We start from the raw sequence: 18,261 nt of genomic DNA, 5'->3' as shown, positions 1-18,261 counted from the left end.
GAGGAATATAAAATAATTTTTGGATATGTTTCAAACCCTCCTTAGTTATCCATCTATCAAAGCCACAACCATTGAATACCCACCCATTGTCTAACCAAGGGGTGAGACTTCTAAAAGCATTTGTTCATTTATTCATCAAATATGTATTGAGTGCTTACTATGAGACAGGCACAGAGGTTCTGAGATACAAACATGAAAAATACAAGTATATAAATGATTACATTATTACCACTTTCCTAGGCGCTAAGAAAAATGATGATATATTGAAATGGAGCCTACCTAGTTGGAGGTGATGGTATTGTCAGGGAAATTAATTTAGATGGGGTGGCCAGACATTGTCTCTTTGATGTCAAATCAGAGAGTACAGAGGATAAGAAAGAGCTAACTATGTCAGGTTTTCAGGGAAAATATTTTAGGCAGAGGAAATAGCATACACAAACATTCTGAAGCAGAAAAGAATTTAAAGATTCAAGAAACTGAAAGAGGATCCCGTATGTAGCTAGAGAACATAGAATAATAACATATGATAAAGTTGTGATCAAACTCTTAGCAGTTTAACAGATCCATTCCCCCTTAGCCTGCCTTCCTCTCCTATCAGGCACTGCCCTTTTTGAGTATAGTTGACACACAGTATTACATTAGTTTCAAGTCTGCAACATAGTGAATCAACAACTCTGTACATTATGCTGTGCTCACCACCAGTGTAGCTAACCATCTGTTACCATACAATGCTATTACAGTACCACTGACAATATTTTCCACGTTATACTTTTTGTTAGCATCCCCTTTTTTTCTCTGCACTTTACTTGTAGTCAGAAGGATTTTAGTAAGAGAAACATGGCAATTTAGTAAAGAAAGGAAGAAATATGGTTCTGGCAAAAAGAATAAGGTGGAGCCAGTCTGGTCTTATTGCTTGGGCTGCCATTAAAAGCCAGATGTTGGACAGCAGAATTCAAAACTTCCAAAAGTTGCTCAATCAACTAATACATGAAATAGCTTGTATTTTACTTGCCAGAGATGATAGGAAACTGAGACTCTGGTAAAACTGAGAAGCCTCAGAAGCTTGGCCTCTAGCTTCTCTGTTCAAGTGTCAGACTATTATACAGTAATTAGATACCTCCTTATTCAATATTTCTTTACTATATCAAAGCAGGAAAGGGCCCACTGACAACATCATCATTATCATCATCATCACAACTACTAACAAAATAATTAACGTGTATTGAATATCTCTTATGTGCAAGGGTTTTACATGCATTATCTCTTTTAATCCTCATAACAGCCTAGTGAGGTAAGATAGATACTAGTATTTCCATTTTACACATGAGGGATTTAAAGATCAGCAAGGCTAATTTACTTATCTATGGTCACAGAGCCAGGACTCACAAGCTAGTCTGTCTGAGTGGTGAGTCCACTCTTTAAGCATAATTGAATGCTGTAATTTTTTTCAGATAGTGAAAATAACAAAGAGCTACCTGAAAATTTTGCATATGCAGTGCTCCTAAAGCTGAATATTTACCTGAATTTCTCACTTTTATCCAGATACCTGTCTTCATATAGGCCAAATTGAACTGTGTCCTGTGTAAAAGTATCTACCCTTTCTCAAGGCATTGCTTTCATACTCTAATTCAGGTTTTTCTCAAAGGATTTCTTATTTGCATTCTGGTTTAAGAATCAAGTCCTTAAACTTACACAAACTACCATTTTGAACTTCAGTTATCCTTGGAGAGCATGGCGTATAATCAGCCTCCTTAAGTACTCTGAATTAAGTGATATGCAGAGAACAGTTGCCTTTAATAGATCTCCTTCCTTGATCTCAATGGGGCCCTGTTTCAGGTATTAAAAAGAAGAAACCCAATTAGCTCTAATTGCCACTCTACATGGATATGTTGCCTTCTCACTGGCAGATGGCAGCTGGTGTTGTGGAAGAGGCAATGATTCTTAAATTTTCCAGGTGAAGATATCCCCTCCTCTTCTTCACATTTTTTTTCTTCAATGTATTCTACAACTTAAAGTATCCAAGACCTATGACTCCAGATTTGGGAACATGGTATTAGAAATTGATGATCTTCTCAACAGAGGCCAGTCCCATTCCCAGAAATTCAGGCCACTCAATCTTCCCTTGGCCTGGTTTAGTTGAACAAATATTTGCTGGATGCAGGCTATGTGTCTGGGGCTGTGTAGGTGGTCCAATGGTTAGACTGAAGAGTTTTCAAGGTAAATTCATATTCTTTTTGTGCCCCTAACAGTGTTATATATACATAGTGGGTGTTTACATTTAAATTTCTACTTAACATATTGATATATTAAGTTTATATTTAAATTTATATTTAACATATTGATATGTTAAATTTATATTTAACAAACGTTTTTAAAATATGAATAAATGAATAATTTAGACTGGCTTTTCAAGGACTCAAGGCAATGCTGGTCTCTGATCCTAGAGGAAATGCTCAAGATTCTCCACTCCTTACCATAAATTCTACTGCCAAATTTGTCCCAAGACAAATCTCCAGTTGCAAGAACTAGAAATATCCTTAAGACATTATATGGTTCAGACTTTAGGTAGGTAAACAACCACCCTGTAAGATAAATATCAGCATTATATAATAGAAGAACAATTTATTAGGAGTCAAACAAAGGTATGACCATCCCCTAATTAATTGTGTGACTTTAGTCAAATCATTTAATAATCCTATTTTTTTAAGATTTTATTTATTTATTTGACAGAGAGAGGGAATGCAAGCAGGGGGAGTGCGAGAGGGAGAAGCAGGCTTCCCGCGGAGCAGGGAGCCCAATGTGGGGCATGATCCCAGGACCCTGGCATCATGACCTGAGCTGAAGGCAGATGCTTAACGACTGAGCCACCCAGGCATACAGGTCATGATGATGTTTAAAAGCAGATGCTTAATGACTGAGCCACCCAGGTGTCCCCATCTGTTTTGTTTCTTAACTTCCACATAAGTGAAATCATATGGTGTTTGTCTTTCTCTGGCTGACTTACTTTGCTTAGCCTAATACACTCTAGCGCAATCCACATTGTTGCAAAAGGCAAGATTTCATTCTTTTTGATGGCTGCATAATATTCCACAGTCCTGGGCTATTGGTTCATCCCATTGTTTTGTGGTGGTGAAGGATCAGGGTATGCTTCACAGAATTTGCAACACTTGACTTGAGCTTGAAGGGTAAAAATGAGAGAAGAAACCCGGAAGAGGTGAGACAGAGGTAAAAGGAGAAGCATCATGTGACAGTCAATGGAGTTATAAAGATTATGAAACCTTTATTCTGTTCTTAATTGGGGATCCTTGTGGCAGAGGCTGATTAAACACAGGAGGGATGTGAACTAATTTTCATTGCAGGAAGATCACACTGGTGACTATAAGTAAGAGCCTAGGAAACCGTTCTCATTTCATGCCCAACCCCTTGCCACCCTTTATGGTTGCACTGATGTAGAAGAATGAGAAGAACATTAAATACACAGCTTGTACTTTCTCCCCTTCATTTTTCCATTATAGAGATAGAAATACATTAAGCTGTTAGGAATTGTTATGCTCAGTGGATGTTGAGTCCCCCTGTCTTGGATGATAGTAACAAATGTTAAGTAACACCTATGCTATTTACACTTTTTTGGTATTTAGGGCACTGTGGGGGGAGTACAGTAATAATGACAAGGTTCTTGCCCTTAGAGAGTGTACAACTTACCTGTGAGAGAAGAGAAACCTCCTACATATCTAGAGGTGCTTCCATGCTGATAGATAAAAGTGGGTTGTTTGACAATTCTACTTTTTGTATAATTTACAATGATTTGTTAAACTTCGATGACTTTTCAGTAATTTACATGATTCTCACCTCAAGAAGTACACTTCCACTCCATTTAATGTCTCTTCCAAGAAGCAATTGATACCACTGAATTCATATGCACCTTCCTAGAGTAGTCTATACATCTACAATTAAGTATAACTCTTATTTCTTTTACCTATTGTTACACAAATGGTGTCACACCATACACACTGCACTATACCTTGCTTTTTGTACTTAAAATATATCATGGAGATCTTTCCATATTAGCACTGACTCATTCTTTTATGCTGTTTTTGTTTGTTTATGGATGTACTGTATTCCATTGTGTGGATGTGATTTAATTTATTGAACCAATTAGGTCGATTTTAATCTTTTATTTTAATAAATAATCCTGAAATAAAAAACTAAAATAAATTTTAATCCCATGACATTTTTACTTCATGCATTTTAACAAGACTTTAGGTGGGAAAAAGAGACATTTCGATTTAGATTGCATTACATTACTTTTCTACTTCTCACTTCACATCTAACTCATGTTTTCCTAAGAAAAGTCATCTGCAGTAATGTCTTCTATGATCCAAGATAACCATTTTAGGCAGTCCAAGATTCTGGGCTCCCCCGAATTAGTGCAAAGATCATGGATTTGATGCCAAGCAGACCTTGGGTTCAAATTCATATTCTGGTATCATTACTGTTTGGCTGGATGGTTTTGACCAAGTGAATTAATCTCTGGGACTCAGCTGTGATATCTGTAAAATGGAGATAATAATGGTAGCCATCTCACAGTGTTGCTGTGAGGGTTTATTTTTTTAAAGATTTTATTTATTTATTTGCAAGAAGGAGTGAGAGAGAAACTGAGAGAGTACAAGCAGGGGGGAGGGGCAGAGGGAGAGGGAGAAGCAGACTTCCCACCAGGCAGGGAGCCCGAGGCAGGGCTCCATCCCAGGACCCTGGGATCATGACCTGAGCTGAAGGCAGTCGCTTAACTGACTGAGCCACCCAGGTGCCCCATGAGGATTTTAGCATAAAATCCATGCAAAGAACAGCACAGTGCCTGGCACCTACAAAATGTTCAACAAATGAAAGGGTAGCATACTTCCTGTTCATTAATGTGGAGAAATTTGATAGAACAAAGGAAGACCCATCAATTTTACAGTATTCTTGCCACTGTAGAAAGATTTCCACTTTGTCAGGGTTTTCAGAAAGTGCCAAGAACCACTAGAAAAATCAAACTCTCTTTTGGTGAGGTATACATTCCTCATTGTACCAATTTTCTCAGAGCTCTCTTTACATCATTGTTCCTTAAGGTATAAATAATAAGGTTTAGAGCAGGGGTAAGCACTGTATACAGAAGGGAAAACGACTTCAATAAGTCTTCATGTTGAGGCCCTGATGGGAAGCCATAGACAATGCCCAGCATCCCATAATACAAACTGACCACTGTCAGATGGGAGGAACAGGTGGAGAAGGCCTTCTGCTTCCCTGAGGTAGAAGGTCCTCAGAATGGTGGAGATGATGTAAGTATAAGATGCTAGGGTTAGCAGGAAGGGGCTGAGGGCAAATAAAGACGTACATATAAAAGAGGTCATCTCAGCTACTTGAGTGTCAGTGCAGGCCAGTTTCATGATGGGCTTCAAATCACAGAAAAAGTGGTTAATCTCATTGGCAGCGCAGAATGTTAACTGAAAAATGAAGATCATGAGGATGGGTGCCAGAAATCCAGCTACCCAAGAGGCACCAGCTAGCTGTAAGCAACCCCAGTAGTCCATTATGCTGGAATAATGCAGTGGGTTACAGATGGCTATATAGCGATCATAAGACATTACAGCCAGGAAGAAGCATTCAGTGGCCACCAGAGCAGCAAAAAAATAAAACTGGCAAGCACAGTCTGGGAAAGAAATAGGTACATGAGCTGATAACAATGTCCTCAGCAGCAGGGGCTCAATGGTAGTGGTGTAACCAATCTCTAGGAAGGAGAAGTGGCCAAGAAAGAAATACATGGGGGTATGAAAGGAGTGATCAGCTGACAACACAGTTAGGATTACAATGTTGCCCATGAGAGTCACCATATAGATGACCAGAAATACCCCAAAAAGAAGAAACTGAAGGTCATGGAGATCCCCAAAACCCAAAAGGATAAATTCTGTAATTTGAGTCATATTTTTTTCTTCAGTGCTAGCCATGACTTAAATCTAAAAATAAAAATATAAATACAAAGAATGACCATTGATTAAATGCTATTTTTAGAAAAAAAATCAAACTGCTTAAAGGCATCATACATATCAAGCATAATTGGATTCTTTCTGGAAGTTCAGAATTCTTAATCTTAATTAATAAATTTGACCACAGTCCCCCAGGACCCATTTGAAAAGTTCATCCACTACTTCAATTGCCCCATCATATACAGAATTTACAGGCCCTTGAAACTGTGACTGTGACATAAATATGCACATTTTTCCTAATATTTATTTTTTTATAAAAACAGAGGGAAAATGTTCTATCCTTGGAGATCTTATTCTGCTTGTTTCTACAGCTGCTAGTGGTGTTTTCATCAGCAGTGAGTATTCTGAATCACTTATGTGTAAACTGTATAAGGTCCATGATCAAATCTGTTTCCTGTTTTAGAAATTCCATACCAAATTCATTATGTGGAAGGGTGTCTAATCCTTAAAACTTATTTGATGACAAGTTCTCTAAACGTTAGTAGAGGAGGTATTGTGGAGTGAAAGTGAATTACTGATGGTAAGATGATGGTTATATTAAAAAGAGTCATACCTGAATTCAAATTCCAGCTCTGCTACATAATGGCCATGTACCTTTGAACAAGTTACATCACTTATCTGACAGTTTTCTCATCTGTAGAATAGCATATTGATTCTATATTACGTTTTTCACAATCACTGGTCCATATTAGGTATTTAATACATTCATTTATTCATTTAACAATATTAAATGCCTACTATGTGTAAAACTCTTTGAAAGGTGCTTAGAATAAAATAAGGAAAAAAATCAAGAATTTTTTAACAAGTCAGGAATACTCTCTATGTCTCATGGACTTAACATTTTAGTGGGAAAGAAAGACTAAAAACAAGGAAAGAGACCCATAAAATAATTTTAAGTTGTCTACTATGAATGTAAAAAACAAGGACCCAACATAGGAAATATGCTATATGTATGTGTGTTTTGGTTGCTGTGGTCAAGAAACGCATAAAAAATTGAGACCTAAAAAAATGAGGAGATAGTCATGTAAGAGTTGGGAGTCGGGGCAGTAGAGTATTCTAGACAGAGGGAAGAGGACTTGAGGGAATTATTTAAAGTGTTAGAAAAACTGAAGTAAACTGAAAAAAAAAAAACAACATACAGTAGAAAGGGAGTTGGAGAGAGAGAAAAATAAACAGAAAAGCAAAGAGACAGAGAAATGAAGAAGAGGGTGTTGGAAAGGCCCAGATCACTTAGGTCCTTTTAGGCCATGCTGTGGCATGTAGACTTTAAATACTACAGGGGGGCCTCTGGCTGGTTCAGTTGGAAGAGCATGCGACTCTTGATCACAGGGTTGTGAGTTTGAGCCCCATGTTGGGTGTGGAGATTACTTAAATAAATAAAAATAAAGTTAAATACTATAGGAATTCATTGGAGACTGTTAAGCAGCATCGTAATCAAATTTAGAGCTTAAAATCCCTTTTGATTCTGTTTAATAAATGAATTATAGGAAAAATTCGATGAATGAGAATGAGACAAGTAAGAAACAATTTCAGTGAGATGATAGTAGTCCTGAATAAAGTGGTTGCAAAAAAGATGGACAGAGGACAGGTTCAAGATACATTTTGGAGGTAGAAATACCAGGACTTAGTAATAAATTAGATGTGAGGAGTGATAAAAGGTGAAATATCAAAGATAACTCCTGAGTTTCTGGTTTGAGTAACTGGTTCCATTTACTTAGATGGTGACAATGTGGAGGAAAAGTTTAGGGGAAACACAAGATCAATTTGGAGATAATAAGTTTGAGATGTTTATGAAAATTCTGAGTGGAGAGGAGAAGCTGACAGTTGGATCTGAGAGTATGTAGCCCAGAGAAGAAGGCTAGAATGGAATATAAATTTAGGAATTATCAGAATATAGATAATATTCAAATCCATGATAATGGACAAGCTGACCTACAGAGAAATTATGGATATACAAGAATGCCTTACACTGAGATTTAAGATCTTTTTTCTCTTAGACGTGACATAGGCCAAGAAAAATAGATTGAAAAAGAGGAGTTGGTGAGGTAGAATGAAAACCAAGAGGAAACAGAATAACAGAACCCATGTTTCAAGAGCATTAGTGATTGTGACAAAAGCTGTTGTGAGGTTAAGAGAAGACACAGAATAATCTCTTATATTTGGTTACATAACTAATAGAGTCAGTGGAGTGGTGGAGACTGAAGGAGAACAGAGAAATTGAGTGGTGACAATAGAGAAATGAGTATTGACCCTATTTTTTGTATGCTAATGAAAATGATCCAGCATAGAGTGGATATTGATGATGCACAAGTAAATAAGGAGCAAATTTTGGGAGTGAAATCTTTTAGAAAGTGAGAAGTTATGGAATACGGAACAAAAGAGGAGGGGTTAATCTTGAGTAAGGACAGGAACATTTCATCGTTTTAACAAGAAGGCTAGATAAAATGGACAGATTTGTAATTAAGTTGCTACAGTTAATTTTAGGAAGATGATGGAGTTTGCTTCTAATGGTTTCTCTTTTCTCAAGGAAGTTGGACTGTAAAAGTGAGGGTAGAGAAGGACATATGGGAGGTTTGAGGGAGGAAAAACTGTAAAATAGTCATATCTGGAAATGAAAAGGCTATCTTACTAGAACAAATACTATGATTGTCAGGCAGTATTGACTGGCAATTTGATCTTTGAGATCATAAATTGAAGAAGGGGAAACCAAACTGCTGTCTTGAATGATATTCTCTGGCAATGTTTAGCTTCCAGGATGGAGTAGGCAAATAGTTTCAATCAGGTTTGGAATTTGGCCAAATGAAAACAATTGAAAAGAGGGGCAAGAGAGTTGGGGGATATTTGAAAAAACAGTTGTAAGGAAGAACCATATGATAAGTGTTAAGTCTCTCCCACTTCCTTCCATGGATTATTAAAGACAGAAAGGACTTTCAAAATATCATCTGACCAACACTTTAATTTTGTAACCGAAAAAGAAGATCCAGGCAGGTAAGGTATCTTTAGTCAGTAACAGAGCTGGAATGGACACCCAGGTCTCATTTTTCAGTTCTGCTACTTCCATTATAACATGCTCTTATACTTTTTGCTCTCTTTTCATCTCCCTTTAGTGCCCTGCTCTTAATGTGTAATGCATAAGTACCTGAAGAAAGACTTACCTTCAATTTAGTAATTTACATGTCGGGAGCTTAATACTTTTCAAAGAACTTTTAGATGCATCATCATTTTTAATCTTCCCAACTATCTTGTCAGGTATTTTGGAGTAGGTCTTTGATTTGTCTCAACTGATTTTTCAGATGAAAAACTGAGAATAACGATTACTTCACTACTACATTGTATTTGTATTTCAATTATAACTTTTTCTCCTACAGATAAAAAGTTAATCTTATGCATGTTGAAGTAAATGTAAATTTACAAGATCTTTTTTATATTATGAACCAGGAGTTTTTGTCAGGTAACTGGATAATAGGAGCCATATGGAGATTGCCATCATTCAGGCTGAGCAATAAATTAAGAAATTGAGGCAGATTTCCATGATGGAGATGTAACAAAAATCCGCTTTAGAAAAAAGGGCTTTGGAGGTCAGGATTAAGGAAACTGTTTCAGAGTTATGGTGGGTGCCCAACAAAAGTAGTACCTTCTTAAGATAAGAGAGAGAAGGCATTCCAGGAAGAGGGAATAATGTGAGTAAAAGACCAGTAACCTGAGGACCATGTTGACCATTGATTTCAGAAACATTGAGCAAAATGAGTAAGGGGCTGAGGACAGAGAAGGGAGGAGCACACATATTTTTGGAGAAAGAAAGACCAGAAAATATTTTTTTTAATGGGTCAGAGAAGTGGGAAAAACCAAGAGGTGATATCACAGAGTCCAGGGGAGGAAAGGCACCATCAGAATTGTTAGTAAAGAAAGCACCATGAATATTGGAGCACTGGGGCAAGAATCCTGACTGTACTGAGGAGGAGAGGTGAACAGTAAAAACCACAAATGTGGACTATTATTTCAAAAAGACTTGTTGGTGAAGTAAAGGAGAGGGAGAGAGAGCCAAAAAAAAAAAAAAAAACCCCCACAAAACAACAAACAAACAAAAAAACCCTAGAGGTCAAAGAGGATTGATGGAAGATATTCATGTTTATTCTTATTTTTGTTTTTCAGTAAAGGAAAAACTTGACCAAGATTCTAGGTCCAGAGAGAAGGAAATATGAATGACATGCAAAGAGATAAGTGATGGAACAAGGAGGCTCTCAGAAGGTTAGAGGGGATGGCATGGGGAATACACAAGTGGAGGCATTATCTTCAAGCAAGAATGAAAGATTGCCTTTCAGAAGAGGAGAGGGGGTAAAGATGGGTGTTGATAGTGATTATCAAGATAATTACCTCATCGTTTTCCTTCCACTTGAGTTTGGAAACTTAAGCCATCCCTAGATGACTATGATGAACCCACGGTAGAGATGTTCTCTTTGCTTCCTCAGAGCCTGTCTCCTGGTTTCATCTGTATATGTGGAGCCCAGAATACATAGTGGAAACCAAAGTGGGTTGCTAAGACAGGTAGCTTTGTGCTGTACCACTACTATGTTGTTTGACTAGGAGTAGATCCAGCAACAGCATGACAGATATGTTATTATACATCCTTTAAAAAAAGATTCAATAGGACCTTAAAAATCACTGCTTTCCAACACTTCATCTCTGTGCAACTATACTTCTTCCAAAAGGAAGAACTAAGAGTTATTTACATAAAAGCACTTTTAGTTTTCAGGTAGTTGTGGCCAAAACATTTTTAGCTCCTTTGGGTTTAGAGAGAGCATAATGCTTGCCAATGTATCTATCTTTTAAACACTCCTAACCTTCGGCAAGCATGGACTGGTCAGATATAGTTCAAATAAGAAAACCAATTATTTTTAAGTTTGGCTCCCAAGGGAGTTTTGCTTTTTAATTGAAAGATCAATGTTTGATTCTCATGACATCCTGGACTTCCATTCAGTGACTGCTGACTAAATGGTGTGAAATTAGATATTGGAGTATCTGACATGTCACATGGGTCAGAGCCACAATCCATCTAGGCCAGCCTCCAGAGGCTACTGAAAGCACTAAGCAATAGCTTGGGGAAGGTAAATGTGAAAAGCACTGGAAGTAGTGACAGAAAATCTAGGTTCTAGACCTGGATTTCCCACTGCCTGTGCAATCTGGTATCTCACTACCTTTACTGGATCCCAGTTTTTTCTCCTTTGAATGGGGGCAATAATCCCTGCCCTACTGACCCCACAGGGTTGTGTGGGTCTCAAATGAGATGATTTTGTGGGAAAGGCTTTATCAACTAGAAATCTACATGCTCCATGCTTAATATCATATTTGAGAAGCATGAATGATGTTGCTGATCATAGAAGTTGAGGGTAGTTTTGTCCTTAAGTTCAAAGATATCTGGATTCCTAAAGCTGGAAGTACTTTTTTACATCGTGAAATTTAATCTGACATCTAAATCCCCTTTCCCCAAAGCCTTCAGTCAACTTTAAGTGATTCTGTATTCTAATTAAAAGCACAACTGTTATAGTTTGGTTTTTATAATCAAACTAAAAGTCCTCTTACACAAGCTGTTGGAGGTAGTTCTTTTAAAATTTTTTATTGTTATGTTAATCACCATACATTACATCATTAGTTTTAGATGTAGTGTTCCATGATTCATTGTTTGTGCATAACACCCAGTGCTCCATGCAGAACATGCCCTCTTTAATACCCATCACCAGGCTAACCCATCCTCCCACCCCCCCTCCCCTCTAGAACCCTCAGTTTGTTTTTCAGAATCCATTGTCTCTCATGGTTTGTCTCCCCCTCCGATTTCCCCCCTTCATTCTTCCCCTCCTGCTATCTTCTTTTTTTTTCTTAACATATATTGCATTATTTGTTTCAGAGGTACAGATCTGTGATTCAACAGTCTTGCACAATACACAGAGCTCACCATAGTGCATACCCTCCCCAATGTCTATCACCCAGCCACCCCATCCCTCCCACCCCACCCCCACTCCAGCAACCCTCAGTTTGTTTCCTGAGATTAAGAGTTCCTCTTATCAGTGAGGTCATATGATACATGTCTTTCTCTGATTGACTTATTTCACTCAGCATAACACCCTCCAGTTCCATTCACGTCGTTGCAAATGGAGGTAGTTTTTTAAACTAGTTACCTTGTCATTTTTCCATCCTTGGTGAACAGATTGCATCTGGCCTCCTAAGGAAGTTTCGTTAGTGCTGGTTTTTCTTTTAATTAACATATAATGTATTATTTGTTTCAGGGGTACAGGTCTGTAATTCATCAGTCTTACAAAATTCACAGCGCTCACCATAGCACATGCTCTCCCCAATGTCCATCACCCAGCCACCCCATCCCTCCCCACCCCCACCACTGCAGCAACCCTCAGTTTGTTTCCTGAGATTAAGAGTCTCTTATGGTTTTTCTCCCTCTCTGAATTCATCTTCTTTCATTTTCCCCTCTCTTCCCCTATGATTCTCTGTCTTGTTTCTCAATTATCTCATATCAGTGAGAGTATATGATACTTGTCTTTCTCTGATTGACTTATTTCGCTTAAGGTTTCTTTAGTGCTGGTTTTGTCTGCTTTCTAAGCTATGCAGAAAAGTGTTGGTTGGAGGTAAAAAAACCTCTTTGTATAGCACTTAGTGAGTCCTCTCTCCAGTTTCTTTGATGGCTGTGTGAACATCCTATAATGCTATGTAAACATCATATAAGACAGAGCACTTGCAGAGATATGACCACTGCCTGTTACCCCAGGCCACCATCATTGTCATCATTTGGTTTTGAAGTTCACACACTATATTGGGTCCCTCTGTGTTCAGCAGTACTCTAAATGCTGGTGATGTAAAGGTGAAGAAAGGCTGGGAAGCTGAACTCATGACTTCAGAGCTCAATGACTAGTGGAAGTGACAGATGTGTAAAGAAAGTGATGGAATTGCAATATAATGAATGCAACAGTAGGACTGTGTATAACATGTAGATGTAGCACAGGGAAAGGACTTTGGGGATCGGTTTGCAGAGGAACTAACAGTGAAGGTCTATTGGAGGGCCCGCCATCTGCATTGGGATTTTTTAGTTTGTTTATTTTTTTCAAAGCACTTTTTTCATCTATTATTTCATTAATCTTTACAGCTCATTGGGTTTTGAAGGATGAATAGAAATATTTCAAGCCAATAAGGGGGTGGAGAGAGTTTCAGTCAGAGAGACTAGCATGCACCCACTTAAGGAGTGATGGCAAAGAAGGCAGAGAAATAGGCACAGAGGTCTCTGTACACTGTCTTAAAGAGCGTGGACTTTATCCTGAAGTCAATAAGAAGCCATTAAAGAGTTTTTAAATAGGGAAGCGGCATAGTCATGTTTGTATTTTAGAAAGCTATATACTTTGGGTGGCTATGCAAATGATAAATTAGAGGCAAAGGAAGAGACTCAAGGCAGGAAGTCCAGGGAAGAGAGGAATTCAGGAGAGTATGGTGGTCACTGGAAAAGGAGAGGCAATGGTTTCAGACAATAGTAACAACATTGTCATTGTCACTAAGACCATATTCTCCCTTCATCATCATTCAAATTTATCAAAAGTACTTTTTGGAAGAAAATAACTCTTTTTTTCTTTTAGAGAGAGAGAGAGAGAGAGGACATGCACGAGCAGGGGTGGGGGAGGGGCAGAGGGAGAGGGAGAGAGAGGATCTTAAGCAGGCTCCATGTCCAGCCCAGAACCTGATTTGGGCTCAATCTCACGACCCTGAGATCATAACCTGAGCCCAAATCAAGAGTCAGTCACTCAACCGACTGAGCCACCCAGGTGCCCCAGAAAATAATTCTTTTGAATATTTGCAAACATACAAATGGATCATAACCCTGAAATTCATGTGTGACTTGCTTATTTAATGTCAACTCACATTTCCCATAGAGCAACAGCAGTCCTAAATACTTGGCCATCCCAGAGAAAGCTGTTTAAAGTACAAAGTTCTTGAAAAACTTTGCAGTGAAATATACTTGTTCTCTAATAACATTTGTTGCATGAATAAATGAGTGAACAAATGAAGGAATAAATGTATGGGCATAATTTACTAACACAAGCAAGGGCTTGTGCTAGTTGGTGGGAGGTGCAAAGATGTCTCAGATATAGGTCTTGGCCTTGAGGGAAATAAAAAAAAAAATCTTTTAGCTGGACAGCTCACCGAAGTGACACCTCTTACTTAATTGCCAGCTTGGTCGTCACAAAGGCCCAGTGTTAAGTTTTATTAAAAGAAAATCCAATAAATGTTACGTAATCTTCAATGCACAAAGAATAGTAACCTGAAGATCACACAAGGCATCAGGTCTTTGATTTTAAGTTCATGAATTTTTCAAAAACTCAGTTTAATCAACAATACATAATTTGTGCACAGTGAACAATTAAAACAGTATAACTACTCTTCCTTTCAACTCCAGACCACCAGTCTTTCTCTGCAGGGGCAACTACCATAAACAGTTTGTTGTGGGTGCTTCAAGAAATTTTGTATGCTTATACCAGCATTTATATACATTTACATTTTTCATATTTACTCAAAAGTTATTGCACAGTACATAATAATTCTACAGAGCTTTTTAATTTATCTTAGAGATCTTTCTGTATCTGCAAACATAAATCAGTCTTATTCATTATAACATTTGCATAGTGCTCTGGCATATGGATAAGCCATTATTTATTTATTTTTGTTACAGAGCTTATTTTTCTAAGAAATAAAACATTGTAAGTACAGTGAAAATTCCTTTTGTCTCCAATTCCATTTCTCTTGAGCCCCAGAGGCATCCATTATCTTACAGTTGATGTGTATCCTCCATGTTTATGCTTCTATCCTTCTACTACATATGAATGTGTCCATAAACAATACATGGTAATATTTTGTATGTTTTAAATTTTGCACATCATAACTTTTTGCAACTTGCTTTCTTCCCCTCACTCTACATTTGTTTTTTTTCAGTCCTGTCCTTGTTGATACATGTAGTTCTCATTTACTCATTGTTGATTTACCTTGCTCTTTGTTATACTGAATACTGTGGGTTTGTTTTTCCTTATAGCTTACTTGCTAAAAAGAAGAGTCCTGTAACTGGAATTGTTTTTCTCACATTTTTGCTTTGAGGTTGCCCTGGATGGATTAATAAGAGGATGAAAGATTCTTAAAAATTGAAAACCTAAAAATGCTTTGGTCTAGAAAAGGATGGACATTTCTGTTAATAAACTTTAGTCATTACAAACAATGTTGCACTGAATATCCTTGAATATGTTTCTTGGATTTGTTTAAGGTACCTAAGAGTTTAATTGTTGGTTCAGAGTATACTCATATTTTCATATTCACTAGGTACTACCAAATTGCTCTCTAAAATGGGTGTAGGGGCGCTTGGGTGGCTCAGTCCGTTAAGTGTCTGCCTTTGGCTCAGATCATGATCTCAGGGTCCTGGGATGGAGTCCTGCATTGGGCTCCCTGCTCAGCGGGGAGTCTGCTTCTGCCTTTCCCTCTGCTTGTGCTCTCTCTCTCTCAAATAAATAAATAAAATCTTTTAAAAAAATAAAGTGGGTGTACAAACACACATTCCCACAAGCAGCATATAACAGTATCTATTTCCTCACATTCTTGCCCACACTTGGTATTAGCAGATGTTTTTATTTGGGGCAATCTGATGTCTATGCAATAGTATCTCTGTGCTAATTTAATTTGCATTTTCCTGATTATTAGCAAGGATAAAAGCATGTTTTCTCTTCTGTGAATTATCCAATAATATTTTGTCCATTGTTAGTTTGGATTGTTTTTTACTAAAGGTGGTCACTTATGTAGTCTGTATCTGTCTGGTATATATTTGTTGCAGATGTCTTCTCCAAATCTGTCAGTTGCCTATTAACTTTGTTTATTATAATATAACATAGAAGGGTAGAGGTTTTTTTTTGATGTGGTCAAATTCACCAATCATTTACTACTTGTGTTGTGTCTTATTCAAGAAATCCTTTCCTACCTCAATACCATATATTATTCTAAATGTCTTTTAAAATGTAAAAATTTTTAAAAACATTTACTTATTAAATCCATCTGGAGTTTATTTATGTATATGATGCAATTTAGGAAACTAATTTTATTTGTTCCTGTGTAAACAAGCAAATATTCTTATGCCATTTATTGAATAATCCATCCTTTCCTCTCATGATCTACAATGCCAGTTCCGTCATATATCAAGGTTACTTATTTTCTCAGATTTATGTCTGAGTCTGTTTGCCTCTCTCTACATAAACACTATACTCTTTTAATTACTCTAGTTGTCTAAGTCTTAATATCTATAGGATAAGTCTTTCCTATTTGTGCTTATTTATAATTGTCTTGAATATTCTTGGACCTTTAATTTTTCATATGAATTTTAGAATAAGCTTGTTAAGTTCCCTTAAAAATCCTTTTGCAACTTTGTTTGGAATTTCATTGAATTTATAGATTAATTTTTGGGACTGTGGACATCTTTAATTTAATGAGTTTTCCTATCTGTAAAATGATATTTATCTCCCTTTATTAAAGTTTTTTATGTCCTTCAACAGTGCTTACAATATTTTCCATAAGGATCATGGGCATCTTTTGTTAGATTTATACTTAGTTACTTAATAGTGTTGCTTGTTGTTGCAAATGGTAGCTTTATTTTAACTAGCTTTATTGAGGTATAATTTATAAACAATAAAATTCACCAATTATAATGTGGTGAGTCTTGACAAATGAATACAGTTGTGTAATTGTCGCATGGAAGATGTAGAACACTTCCACCACTCCAGAAAGTTTCCTCATGCCCCTTGAAGTGAGTCTTTTCCACCCACACTGGGTCCTTGGCAACCACTGATATGTATCTGGTCACAATAATATAACTTCTTCTAGAATTTCATATAGGTGGAATTGTATAGTATATGCCTTTTTATGCTTTTTACTCAGCATAATGTTTTTGAAATTATCCATGTTTTTGTTTGTTTCAGTAGTTTCCTTTTTATTGCTGAGTAGTGTTCTTCTGTACGGATGTACCAGTTTGTTGATCCATTCACCAGCTCCTGGCTGTTTCCAGGTCTTGGCTATAATAAAGAAAGCTATTATAAACATTCACATGACAAGTCTTTGTGTGACCATGTTTTCATTTCTCTTGGGCAAATTCCAAGGGTGAAATTGCTGGGTAATGTAAATGTATGTTTTACTTCATAAAATATTGCCCATCTGTTTTATTTTTTTTCTTTATTTATTTTTTGCCCATCTCTTTTATAAAGTGGCTATACCATTTTGCATTCCCACCAGCAATGTATGCAAGTTTTAGTAGTTGTCACACATCCTCAACAACACTTGACATTATAATTTTTTTAATTTTAGCCAGTGAATGGTAACTTGTAAAAAATATACCTTCTAATTGTTTTTACTACCATATAGGACTTATTTTTAAGATTTATTTATTTGAGAGAGAGAGAAAGCAGGCACAGGAGGGGCAGAGGGAAAGAAAATGAATCTCAAGCAGACTCCCTGCTGAGTGCAAAGTTCAGGGCTGGACTTTATGACCCTGAGATCATGATCTGAGCCGAAACCAAGAGTCAGACGTTAAACTGACTGAGGCACCCAGGTGCCCCAACTACTCTATAGGACTATTATCGATTTTTTAAAGTTTAAATTCAATTAGCCAACATATAGTACATTAATCTCAGATAGTATTCAACAATTTATCAGTTGCGTATAACACCCAGTGCTCATCACATCATATTATTAGTTTTTAAAAAACATCTTCTATGCAGCAACCTTGATTAACTCCCTGAATAGTTAAAATAATTTGTCTGAAAATTCTCTTTTGTTTTCTGTGTAGTCAGATAGCCCGTGAATAATGACACTTTCTTCCTTTCCAATGCTTAAATCTATTTCTATTCCTTGTCTTAAGGAATTGACAATTATCTTTCCAATGCAATGTTAAATGGTAATTTGGAGAGGGGGTATCCTCATATTGTTCATGGCTCTGATGAAAATGTTTCTAAAGTTTCTGCATTAAGTATACTGTTTATTGTAGGTTTTGGTAGATGTTCTTTGTCAGATTAAACTTTTCCCTCTATTCTTGATTTGTTTAGAGGGTTTTTTTGTCCATAGAGAGATGCTGAATTTCATTTAATTTTTTAAATCCACTAAGATGAGTACATATTGTTTTTCTTTGATCAGCTTAAGTAGTGACTTGTGTAATGGATTTTCT

At 36.9% G+C, this 18,261-nt stretch overlaps 1 pseudogene; it reads right to left on the bottom strand.

Moving 5' to 3' along the window:
- Nucleotides 1-5,059: 5,059 nt before the first annotated feature.
- Nucleotides 5,060-5,960, bottom strand: LOC112809159 (olfactory receptor 10A4-like; annotated as a pseudogene).
- Between the last annotated feature and the right edge of the window lie 12,301 nt (nt 5,961-18,261).

This window comes from Callorhinus ursinus, unplaced genomic scaffold, assembly GCF_003265705.2.
Source record: "Callorhinus ursinus isolate GAN/ISIS: 27379988/994484 unplaced genomic scaffold, GSC_fseal_2.0 scaffold33, whole genome shotgun sequence".
NCBI classification, from domain to species: Eukaryota; Metazoa; Chordata; class Mammalia; order Carnivora; family Otariidae; genus Callorhinus; species Callorhinus ursinus.
Note: the sequence above shows the minus strand (reverse complement) of the source record. Positions and strands in the feature narration are given on the sequence as shown.